Source organism: Lissotriton vulgaris, chromosome 1_1, assembly GCF_964263255.1.
Source record: "Lissotriton vulgaris chromosome 1_1, aLisVul1.2, whole genome shotgun sequence".
In the NCBI taxonomy this organism is placed as follows: Eukaryota; Metazoa; Chordata; class Amphibia; order Caudata; family Salamandridae; genus Lissotriton; species Lissotriton vulgaris.
Genome location: NC_141685.1, coordinates 741,191,436 through 741,203,449, shown reverse-complemented (window position 1 = coordinate 741,203,449; position 12,014 = coordinate 741,191,436).

Below are 12,014 nucleotides of genomic sequence, written 5' to 3'. Positions count from 1 at the left end.
ATAAGTTTGTAGGTGGTAGCTGTGGGCCTCTGCAGGGCGTAGCATGATTACACAACAAGCCGGAGTCGATCTGATGTCCACAGGTGGCAGCTATTGGGCGCCTGCAGGGCAGAGGACACAGGATGGGAACAACAAACATCTGTTTCTTTTGTTGAGATGGCCACTAAAAGTTCCCCACTAACGTGTAGCGTTACTGACAAAGGTACATAGTGTACAAACAATGTTTGGAGGTTGGCATCCGGCAACAATACCTAAAATTTGCAAGTCACCAAGCAAATCATTCTAATTTGTTCTGATCCTATAAAAAAAGATTATTTTTCCTCTCAGACCAAATTTACAAGAGATTGTCTTCATAATTGGCAAAGCATATTTGAAATGTTTGAACTGTTTACTTATTAGCTATTTCAGTTCAGTTTTGTAGAAAAAAATGAAAAGAACCCTGACATCCTACTGCCCTCCATTTCACATGTTTTTCACAGTGCATTCGTTACGCAGTTTACCCTACAAAATCCTTTAATTTCAGTTGCAGAAAACAAACTGACTTTTTGACCTCTGTATCTGAAAGCTGAGAAAATGTTGCAAGATAACAATATTTAAAAGCATTGTAATTTCTTATTCAGCTTGCTGAGTAAGCAGGACACCCGTTGTCAATTTGCCATGGTAATCCTTTAAAATAGCTTGTTTACATTAAATCTTGCTCGACATTGTGCAAGCCCTGCTAATGTGATGCATGTTTTTCCCATTTTCGAAAGCTTTCATATTCATCTACCTTCTTTTTCCCTTAAAAAACGTAAATACTGTATTTTTATTTTAAAATCCAAGGAGCCGTCCAGCAGCCACTCAAATCTTCATTGTCCTTTGTATATTTCATGTATATAAAAAACTCTATTCCAAAGATTTACCTCTAATTTCACCTACATCCTCCAATTTAGAGGTAGAAGCTGAGCAATCTGCTCAAATGTGGGTTTCCAAAACAACATAGTAATGAGAAATGCATTTTCTTAGTTTACTCATTGTCCCCTAAAATCAGTGACCTTCAATAAATGAGAAAACTAATAACCCCAGTCTCCAATCTCCCAAAATGACGAGTGTCTCGAATTCAATTAATTGTGCAAGCATGCATTTAGAGCAGGGCTCGCCGACGAGTAGCTCGGGAGCTACCAGTAGCTCACCAGTTGCCTGTAAGTAGCTCTCTTTTGTGCAGCCAGCACACAAAATTAGAAGCTTTTGTTCGGTTGATTTAATACAGGCATTCCAAAATTGAAAAAGGGTGTATTAGGGAAAAATTTGCATATTTTCAGAACTCATAAGCTGATGTTTGGAGAAAAATGGTTGACATTATTTAAACGTCATGAAAGTAATGAAAAATCATCTGGCGTTGGGCAAACCTAATATTACTCTTACGAACTTGGGGCCAGGAGTATTGCTGTTGGCATCCCCGCCTGATGTAATAATATGAACCCTGTTGGTAATTTTGCATATGATGGTCATTAATTTAATCCTGGCTGAAGTGGTCACTATTTCAACTTACATAATATGCGTAGGTGAGGTCGATTTTCATTGAACGTAAATAGCTCTCATTACAGAAGAGGTTGGAGACCCTGAATTTGGAGCAGCCTCACCAAGTGAAGGTGGGGGGGTATAAGATGAATTCGTCCTCATGGGGGTCTGATCGTACTAAGGGGGTATATCGCATAGGATATTGGCCAGAGGCATTTTAGTCAGTGCTCTTTATCTAGACAGGCAATATTTGAAGCCACCTTCTCTTATTGTGATTACGCTATACTGTCTTCTGGGGTCGGGCCTAAGCTCTCCTCTCTCTTTTTATAATTTCCTTCTTCCATAACTCCGAGGAATCAAACATGGATTATCTAGATCTGCGCCCATGCGATTGAGCTTCTACTGTCTCTATTTTCTGAGGGTCCAAGGAGCCATATTTTGGCCAGGTATTATCCCCATCCTTTGACATGTATTTGTCCCATAATGTGCTGTACATTTATAGGAGAATACCGTACTTTATGTATATTTCTCTACTCGGGGTACCCTCCGGGGGAAACGGCTGACTTTCTTCCAATATCTGAGATCAAGAGGTGTGACAACAACACCATTCGTGCAAACTCTACTAAATGTGGGCATGTTTTTCTAGTTTCTTAAAAAACGTCTCTACAAATTTCAGAAAACTGGACAAATAGTCCACCTTACCCGTTTAACTTTTGTTATTTGCAAATATCCAAATACCAAGTCTGGATAACCAAAATACCAAACAAAAGGTGTCATCAACAACCTTATCAAACGGATTTACCAAGTACGGGCATGCTTTTCTGTGTTATCTTAAATAATATCTCTGCAAATTTCAAAGGTCGGACAAAAAGTCCACACTACCCATTTATCTTCAATCTTTGCAAAGAGTGAAATCAAACAAACCAGAAATCCAAAACCAAGTACAAACACATACCAGAATCCTTTGTCTCGTTCTTCAGGTGGTCTCTCGACTACAAAATAGTCCAAATCTATCAGGGTCCCAGTCAGGACGGGCTCTACTTGCGGGGGTCTCCTCGGATGGAGTGACGGTCAGGTGGTGGCTGCACAGATGAGGGTTTCTTGGCGTAGGCTAGCTCCACCACTGTCCATTCGAACTTCCTCGGCAGGACCCCTCGACGGGGCAACCGCGTCGCTGATGGGCTCCACGCTTGAGCACCAATTGTGGATTTGGGGGTCTTTTGGGGGACCACCAAAGATGCAGGGTCACCCTAGAGTCCACGGGTCCGGAATACAAAGTGAGACCAACGCTGGAGCCAGGGATAAAGGATATTTATTACTATCTCATGAGAGAGAAAGCATCAACAACAGACACTCATAGCTGTCTGAGGAGGCAGTCTGCAAAGTGTTCTTACTTTACATCTTATATACCCTCTATCCTGCCTGAGGCATGTAAGGGAGTTGTACCAATAATACTTTATTACATTCATGAACAATGGTCAATCTGGTGGATCAGCAGGTGAGTAGCCTTTGGGGGTTTTCGCAGCACATGGGCAAAACATTATAATTGCATGGTACACAGAGGTCAATTTGATAAGTTTGTAGGTGGTAGCTGTGGGCCTCTGCAGGGGGTAGCATGATTACACCACAACCCGGAGTCGATCTGATGTCCACAGGTGGCAGCTATTGGGCACCTGCAGGGCAGAGGATACAGGATGGTAACGACAAACATCTGTGGAAACTCCCTGCCCAACTGGTTGAACCTGAGCTGGTCAGTTTCAGGCAGGTCAGAGCACGGACAAGGTGTGGACATACGTGCAGGGATGAGGCAAGTCAGGAATGTGACCCCAGAGTTTTCGTGACACAGAAAGAAGGTCAGTGATAAAGGGTGGGTGAAACACAAAATGGCAGAACGAGTGGCCAGACAACAGATATACTTTTATACAGAGTACAAAATGGCTGAGCGAGTGTCAAGATAAAAAGTCTATTTTCCACACAGGGCTGGAGCATTGCAAACACAAATTTTGACATACCTGTCCACTCCATTAATATAAAGTGAAAATAATACGCGAGATAGGAAGCAACCCTGTCAGACCCCCTTAGCACTGGTAACAGTCTAGTGGTTTAACCAGAAGTGCCCTAACATATTTTGCAAAATGTTCTTCATGCAGGCTAATTAGTAGTGTTTCCAGATGGAATACCAAGGTAATATTGAATAGCCTACAATAAATTGCAGGGAACATCGTCAAAGACACAGCATAAATCAACAAAAAAGACATATAGCAGTTGCTTTTTCAGAACCACAGACTTGGTCATTAAGAGATAGAACCTGAATGCATGATCTGTTGGGCCCATTTTAAATCCAGCCGGTCAGATGGAAACGATCTTGTTCTCCTCACCCTAACTTTCAATCCTTGCGAGCAGTTCACTTAAAAATATTTTTTGAATGTTTTCAAGAAAGCTAATGGGTAATAGTTGACGGGTCCAATACTTTGCTTAAAAATGGGCACATTGTTGGCTCCCACCCATGAAGTGAGGATGGAGGCTCACTGTAGAATTGCGTTGCTAATGAGGATAATATAGCAGCCCCATAAGATGGTCCTATTGAGTCTTGAGGCCTTTTCCTGCTTGTTTATGGCTGGCTTCACCTCTTTTAGCGAGAAAGTGCTTAGGTTGCGGGATCCAGCATGATCACATCAGGAAACAGGTGTTTCATTTGACAGAACTGTCAGGGAATATAACTCGGGGAAATGGTAGTACCACTGATTCTCAGTTATACATGGCTCTAGGGAGGAGGTTTTGTTATTGTGTCCTGAAGCTATGGTTTTCCAGAAGGTTTGTTGATCCTTATTCCTTTCAGCAGCAAACAGTTTGTTCCAATTATCTTTTTCCCATTCAGAGTTTTTTACTTCTGTGGAATATTTATAATGATGACTTGCACCTTTGATCTCTGCACGTGATCCCTTTTGTACAACTGTATTAGAGATATATTTGGTAATTTACAGGATTTATCGAACCATTGCTAAGATTTGAGGGAGGATTTTCTTATGGGCTGTTAATATAGATTGGGCTGTTTTACAAATATATATGGTCTCTTTAATATCTGTATTCCTTGCGAAATCTTTGTTCTGGCATCGCTTGACGAGGATTCCAGGTCCCAGTGCAGTTAAGACTGGTGTCTGGGATCTTCACCATGGACGTTGTATACTGTTCTTTAACCCCTCTCCTGCTGGTGACGGAACCACTCCGTCATCAGCCGCGGTCGCGCTGTGCTGATGACGGAGCGGTTCCGTCACGGCCCGCTCGGAATGCCTGTGTGGCGCGGATTCCGCGCCTGCGCTGAACGTTCCATTGAGCGGGCGGGGCCGTGACGGATCCGCTCCGTCATGAGCACAGCGCAACCGCGGCTGGTGACAGAGCGGTTCCGTCACCAGCATGCGCCCGCTGCACAGCCCCCCCACCCCCTTAGCACTGCGGCGGAATAGCCGCCGCAGTGAAGGGGTTAAACCTGGAATAAGAGCCTACTTGGACCCTAGTTTTCTGAATCTTTCATGTGTGCTGGCACACCATACGAATAGGCGATCAGGAGGAACTGATTTCCATCCTTTGAATAGCACATTTACCCATTTCCATCCACGCCGGCAGCTGAAGCAACTACAGTAACACTGCACACTTTTCACTAGTGGAGAAGTTACGGCATGACGTCGTGCCAGGTGAGCGTTGTAGGTGAAGGGAAATCCTTCTAAGAGAGTAATTTTCTCTCTGGATTTCCCTTCCCTTTTTGAAAACTCAGGAGCAGCAACATTGTTGTGGTGTCACCAGGTCTTTAAGTGGAAGCTTTTTCAATATTATATACAACGAGCCATAGTTACTGCTTATTTATCTTATGCAACAAACAACCTTTGACAAAGGTAATAGTCCTGACTTGCTGTAGGTATCATGTTACTTGTTGTATCATATATCTGGAGGCAATGACAGACACATCAAAATAAAAGGCGGGCGACACACTATGCTAAGAACATATTTTTAGCATACGTGTTTTTAAGCCATGCTCTTAATTACATTGTCAATGCACCTTTGAGAGACCCCCCCCGCCCCTCCCCAGTTTTTTCATCCCACTTAAAGCTCTGACTGGACCTATGGTTTTTGTGATTTATGCCTGTAGCAGTGTCATTCTCAGTGTTTTCGAATTTTGTAAGACTTTACTGGGGGGCAGTGTTGTTTTGGCATATGTTCATCTGCCCTCGCATGCACTACATTCAGCACTGCCATTTACCTGACTAGCTCGAGAAAAACACTGATGCATAGTTGTCAAGGTTTGTGCTCGTGTGCCGAGCGCGCTTATGCTCTCGGATTTAACAATCCTACAATTCGCCACTGTACCTGTGGTTGTCTTCATTCTGTGTGTTCAGTAACAGCTCCGGTGATCAGCCTTTGGCATTTCCGCTACCTCCTGGAGACGTCAGTGAAGTTCACGCCTTTTTCAGGGCTCTTAGTGTCATTTAATTGGTGTGAGACTCCAGGTCATTCTCATTGGTTCATGCAACAGTTGCCCCTATTTGGCGAAACAGTACTGAGCACAGTGGTCAACCTTTAATCAATTATTTGATTAGTGACATTCTGTACAGCATGCAATCTGTAAATCCTCCAGTCTCCTTTCTTAAAGAACCTGGAATGCAGAAAAAGAAATGAAAGCAGTGATTTGAGATGTTTGAGAGCCATTTAATTGCAACTCATGCAATTAAATTTGACCCTATTTGGAAGCAAGCCATCCTGTACAATTGATTAGGTGGAGAAGGTCAAAGGATCTTTGATCACCTTCCAATGTCTCTGTCTCAAGGGTCTAGCGAGATGGATGTATATTTGGAAGCAGTGAATAGACCTCAAAAATATTTTAAGCGCGACCACTAGCATTATAGTGGAATGACACAGGTACTTCACATTCCATCAACTGGAACATGAACCTATTGATATGTTTCTTGCGGAAATCAGGATTTTGACGTCTACCTGTGACTTTGATGGAAATCTAAACAATTATCTATGCGACCAAATAGTACTCAACTGCTATGTTGGTGAAACTCCTGAAATTTGTATCAGAATTGGAAGATCCATCATGGCTTTAAAAAAATTGGGAATACTTAAGCACATTACTGAAGTGGAAACGGTGAATGCTATTTTACTTAAAAACAAATCTGATGTTTCTTCACATGTTGGGCAGAGGAAAATGGCTAAAGGTGGTGCATCTACCAATAATATGCATTATAAGTGCAGCTCAAAGACTTACTTGGCCAATGCCAATGTTTGTCCTGCTTTAGGGAAAAGTTGCTTAAAATGTAAAAAAAAAGATAGCCATTTCGCAAGAATATACCAAGCTTCTAAAAAAGCTGTGTTAGTTAATGAACAAATTCCAACTTCTGGTTTAGAGGATGAAAAGTATGTGAGCACTGTGGCAGAGTGATGCTATGTATGAAGGTAGTTTAGTCTACAATTAGTGGTAAAGGTGGTGATCCAGTATGCACAATAAGCACGGGTGATATCCAAGTTAAAGTCATTGTAGATTCTGGGTCACCTGTAACCTTTGTTCCTTACGATTTGTTCTTTAAGCAGTTGCATTTGGAGGTTTCTCAAATGACATGTTGGGTTACTTCCAGGAGAAGGTCACATACAAGGATAGAGGGATTTTCACCAAGATCCATGTAGCCAAGAGGGGTTACAACATAATAGAGTGAAGAGATTAACAGGAGTTTGGGATGGTGCGCAGCCCACAAATAGCATGTTCCACTTCTTTGGCTGATGTGAGTCATTCCCAGGAGAAGTACGTAAGTATGTCACTGGATCGCCACAAGTCTTTGTTTGAAGACAAGCTTGGCACTGTGAAAGGCTTTGAGCACAGAGTAATTTTAAAAGACTAACTCATTGTTGTGGTACATACAGTTATGAATATACATTTGAAAATCAGGAAAAAGTTGTGGGAACACTTAGATATGTTATATAGGGAAGGGGGTCATAGAATCCGTTGATGCCTCACAGTGCATCTCCCCCACAGAGGTAGAGAAGAACAGGACAGGGGATTTGAGGTTGTGAGTTGACTGTAGGTCCTTAAATAAGAACATCTTAGTAGACTGTTTGACTTTCCCAAAGATTCAGGAACTGTTGGTACAATTAGGCAAGGCAAAAGTGTTTTCCACAGTAGATTTGTGATCAGCCTACCACCAAGTGGCACTCAGTAAGGACTCCAAAACCCTTACCACTTTTAATACACCATTTGGAGTATTTAGATTCCTCAGTATGCCATTTGGACTGAAATCAGCAGCGTCAGTCTTCCAGAGTTTGATGGACAATTTATCTGGTGACATGGTGTACAAGCCTACCAAGATTATATTTTAATTATGTAATGAGCATGAACAGAAACATGTGCTTGTTCTGGAAAAAGTGTTGTCTGTTTTACTAGACAAAGGGTTTAATGTCAAGAAGAGCTAATGTAATTTTCTAGTGAGAGATGTCGAATATCTGGGGCATCACATTTCAGCAGATGGAATGAAACTGGAGTTGGGTTTGTTGGAAGCCATAAAGGATAGTGCTCCTTCCAAGGATAAGGATCAATTGCAATATTTCCCTGGCTTATGTGAGTATTACTCCCACAATTTGTTAACAATTTTGTACTTCAAACCAAGCCTTTGAGGAAGCTTTTAAGTAGTGGGGTACAATTTAAATGGGAATATGAGGGAAATGTGTCATTCAAACTTTTGATAAATTTGATTCTAAATGCTCCTGCTCTCCACCCCTTTAGAAATAATGGAGCACTGTGGAAGTTGATTCCAGCACTGTAGGTTGTGGGAGCAATATGATTGAGAGAGAGGAGTGAGAGGTGTTGGGGGCAACTAATCACTTTGTCAAGTATTTGTGGGGTAGAAAACTTTCCTTAGGGACAGATCACAGACCACTTGTTAACTTTAACTAGCGCTGTGCTGTGGATCGCGCTGCACATTTTAAATACCTGTTTTGTATTTTTTTTCTCTTGAGTTGCATTCTGCCTTGTTTTTAACCTGCTACTGTCGCGACCCCCCCTGGCCCCTTACCGCATATAATTACAAATTCCAGCACCGCTGCTTAGCGGGTCCGGGCTCCTGGGTTTCTGCATCACGTGGTTTTCGACGTGACGACGCCGCCATCTTGGGAAGGCTGGTTCCTTCCTACCGGGGGTTAGCGCGCTAGCGCTTGTTACCGCCAGTCGCCTACATAAGGTGAGCTTAGACACGGGGTCAGCCTGGAGAAGGTGACCACCGCGTTATAGAAGCGCTTAGAGCGATACTTTGACTAGCGCTGTGCTGTGGATCGCGCTGCACATTTTAAATACCTGTTTTGTATTTTTTTTCTCTTGAGTTGCATTCTGCCTTGTTTTTAACCTGCTACTGTCGCGACCCCCCCTGGCCCCTTACCGCATATAATTACAAATTCCAGCACCGCTGCTTAGCGGGTCCGGGCTCCTGGGTTTCTGCATCACGTGGTTTTCGACGTGACGACGCCGCCATCTTGGGAAGGCTGGTTCCTTCCTACCGGGGGTTAGCGCGCTAGCGCTTGTTACCGCCAGTCGCCTACATAAGGTGAGCTTAGACACGGGGTCAGCCTGGAGAAGGTGACCACCGCGTTATAGAAGCGCTTAGAGCGATACTTTGACTAGCGCTGTGCTGTGGATCGCGCTGCACATTTTAAATACCTGTTTTGTATTTTTTTTCTCTTGAGTTGCATTCTGCCTTGTTTTTAACCTGCTACTGTCGCGACCCCCCCTGGCCCCTTACCGCATATAATTACAAATTCCAGCACCGCTGCTTAGCGGGTCCGGGCTCCTGGGTTTCTGCATCACGTGGTTTTCGACGTGACGACGCCGCCATCTTGGGAAGGCTGGTTCCTTCCTACCGGGGGTTAGCGCGCTAGCGCTTGTTACCGCCAGTCGCCTACATAAGGTGAGCTTAGACACGGGGTCAGCCTGGAGAAGGTGACCACCGCGTTATAGAAGCGCTTAGAGCGATACTTTGACTAGCGCTGTGCTGTGGATCGCGCTGCACATTTTAAATACCTGTTTTGTATTTTTTTTCTCTTGAGTTGCATTCTGCCTTGTTTTTAACCTGCTACTGTCGCGACCCCCCCTGGCCCCTTACCGCATATAATTACAAATTCCAGCACCGCTGCTTAGCGGGTCCGGGCTCCTGGGTTTCTGCATCACGTGGTTTTCGACGTGACGACGACGCCATCTTGGGAAGGCTGGTTCCTTCCTACCGGGGGTTAGCGCGCTAGCGCTTGTTACCGCCAGTCGCCTACATAAGGTGAGCTTAGACACGGGGTCAGCCTGGAGAAGGTGACCACCGCGTTATAGAAGCGCTTAGAGCGATACTTTGACTAGCGCTGTGCTGTGGATCGCGCTGCACATTTTAAATACCTGTTTTGTATTTTTTTTCTCTTGAGTTGCATTCTGCCTTGTTTTTAACCTGCTACTGTCGCGACCCCCCCTGGCCCCTTACCGCATATAATTACAAATTCCAGCACCGCTGCTTAGCGGGTCCGGGCTCCTGGGTTTCTGCATCACGTGGTTTTCGACGTGACGACGCCGCCATCTTGGGAAGGCTGGTTCCTTCCTACCGGGGGTTAGCGCGCTAGCGCTTGTTACCGCCAGTCGCCTACATAATGCTCGCCCGTAGCATAGCGGTCTAGCGTAGCGGTCACGCCTTCGCTACGCCTGAGTCTCGCCAGAGTCCTGCCCGTCTGCGCCCGTCAGCGCTAAGGCAGGGCTAGGGCAGGGGACTCTGGCCCACTCACGATGATATCTGCTGAGAATCTCCGTCTACTGCGTCGTCGGGTACGAGTCTGCCGTCATGGCACATTGGATCCTCTTAGTGGGCCATTTCAGTGCCCCTCTTGTTCTTTTAAATTACCTTTACCTCTGCCCATTAAGGGTCTGCAATCTAGGCCTGCAGTGGACAGTAAATTGGATATTGCTGTGGTCTCTTCCACCCAATCTTCTCTTAAAATCTTTCATTTAAATGTCAGATCATTGTCCTGCCACGCTCTTGAAGTTTTTACCTTGATAACTGATGAGGCCCCGGATATTTTTTTCCTCACGGAAACTTGGCTGCATGACCAGTCTATGGCGGTCATGAATTTAGCCTTGCCTGTGGGATGCACTATGCACTCCCTTCCCCGCAATGCTAGAGGTGGAGGTATAGCAGCTGCGGTGAAATCATGCTACCCTGCATTTGGAAACCCATCACTTTGCCAGGATGTGAGAGTGCCCTTTTCAACATCTCAGTGAATCCCCACTTTACGTTTACGGGACTCCTAATTTACAGGCCCCCTGGTCCCGATGGCGCTTTTCGCCAAAGCCTCCCGGAGGTGATCTCCTCCCTAGTTTTGAAAACTGCTAACTTTACAATCCTAGGTGACCTCAACCTCCATATGGACGTTCCACTCTCCAACTCGGTACATAGCTTGTTGGCGGATCTTGAAGCGCTTCAAATGATTCAAATGGTACAACTACCGACCCATACGGGTGGCCACATATTAGATCCCGTTCTGACGAACCTTGTAACTAATATTTCAGTGCTGCCCCCTAGACCTATGGCATGGACTGATCACCATTTGATTGAGATCCGTATCGTCACTACTCTACCTCCCCCGAAAAATAACATCCCAGCCAGTTTCAGACGCCCCTGGAGAAATTTGAATTTAGAGCATTTCCACCAGCTACTGATGAAATACCATCCTTCACCTCCTACTGAAGTCTCCCGGGGCTATGATACTTTCTGCGAATGGCTCAATCAGTCCCTAGATACGCTCATTCCGGCCAAGTGGAGTAAGACCAGATCGAGTCCTTCAAGCCCTTGGTACGATGAATCCCTTAAAGCCCTCAAAGTTTCCTGTAAAAAAGCAGAACGCGCATGGCGTAAAACGTATGATACTGACCTCAAGGCGGCCTATAGGGCTTGCACTAGAGTGTATCATCGGGCCATATGTGCAGCTAGGGCTGCTTTTTACGCTCAGGAGATTAAGAATAGTACTAACCCCTCTAAGGTCATCTTCAGGGTGTGTAAGGACCTCACAAGCAAGAGGACGGACATTGCTACTATTGAGCCCTCCATGGCACACTGCGAGGATCTAGCCTCGTTTTTTGTTGAAAAGGTGGAGGCCATCTACAGGTCATTTTCTCAGCTTCCCATCAGGGAGGAAATGTCTACTTCTATGGCTCTTAAACCATTGCTAACCATCCCCAGTCCGACCCGGGATGAGTTTTTAGCTTTGACAACAAAAGTCAAATCCGGTTCTCCGGATGATCCCTTGCGACCCGCTCAATTCCGGGAACTTGCTGAATGTTGCTATCCTGCCCTACACGATCTCATCGATCTGTCCTTTAGTTCGGGCAGTGTTCCCAAGGCCTGGAAACAGGCGATGGTCATTCCGATCCTTAAAAAACCTACCCTCGATCCGACTAAGCCAGAACACTACCGGCCCATTTCCCTTCTTCCTTGGCCAGCCAAGCTAGC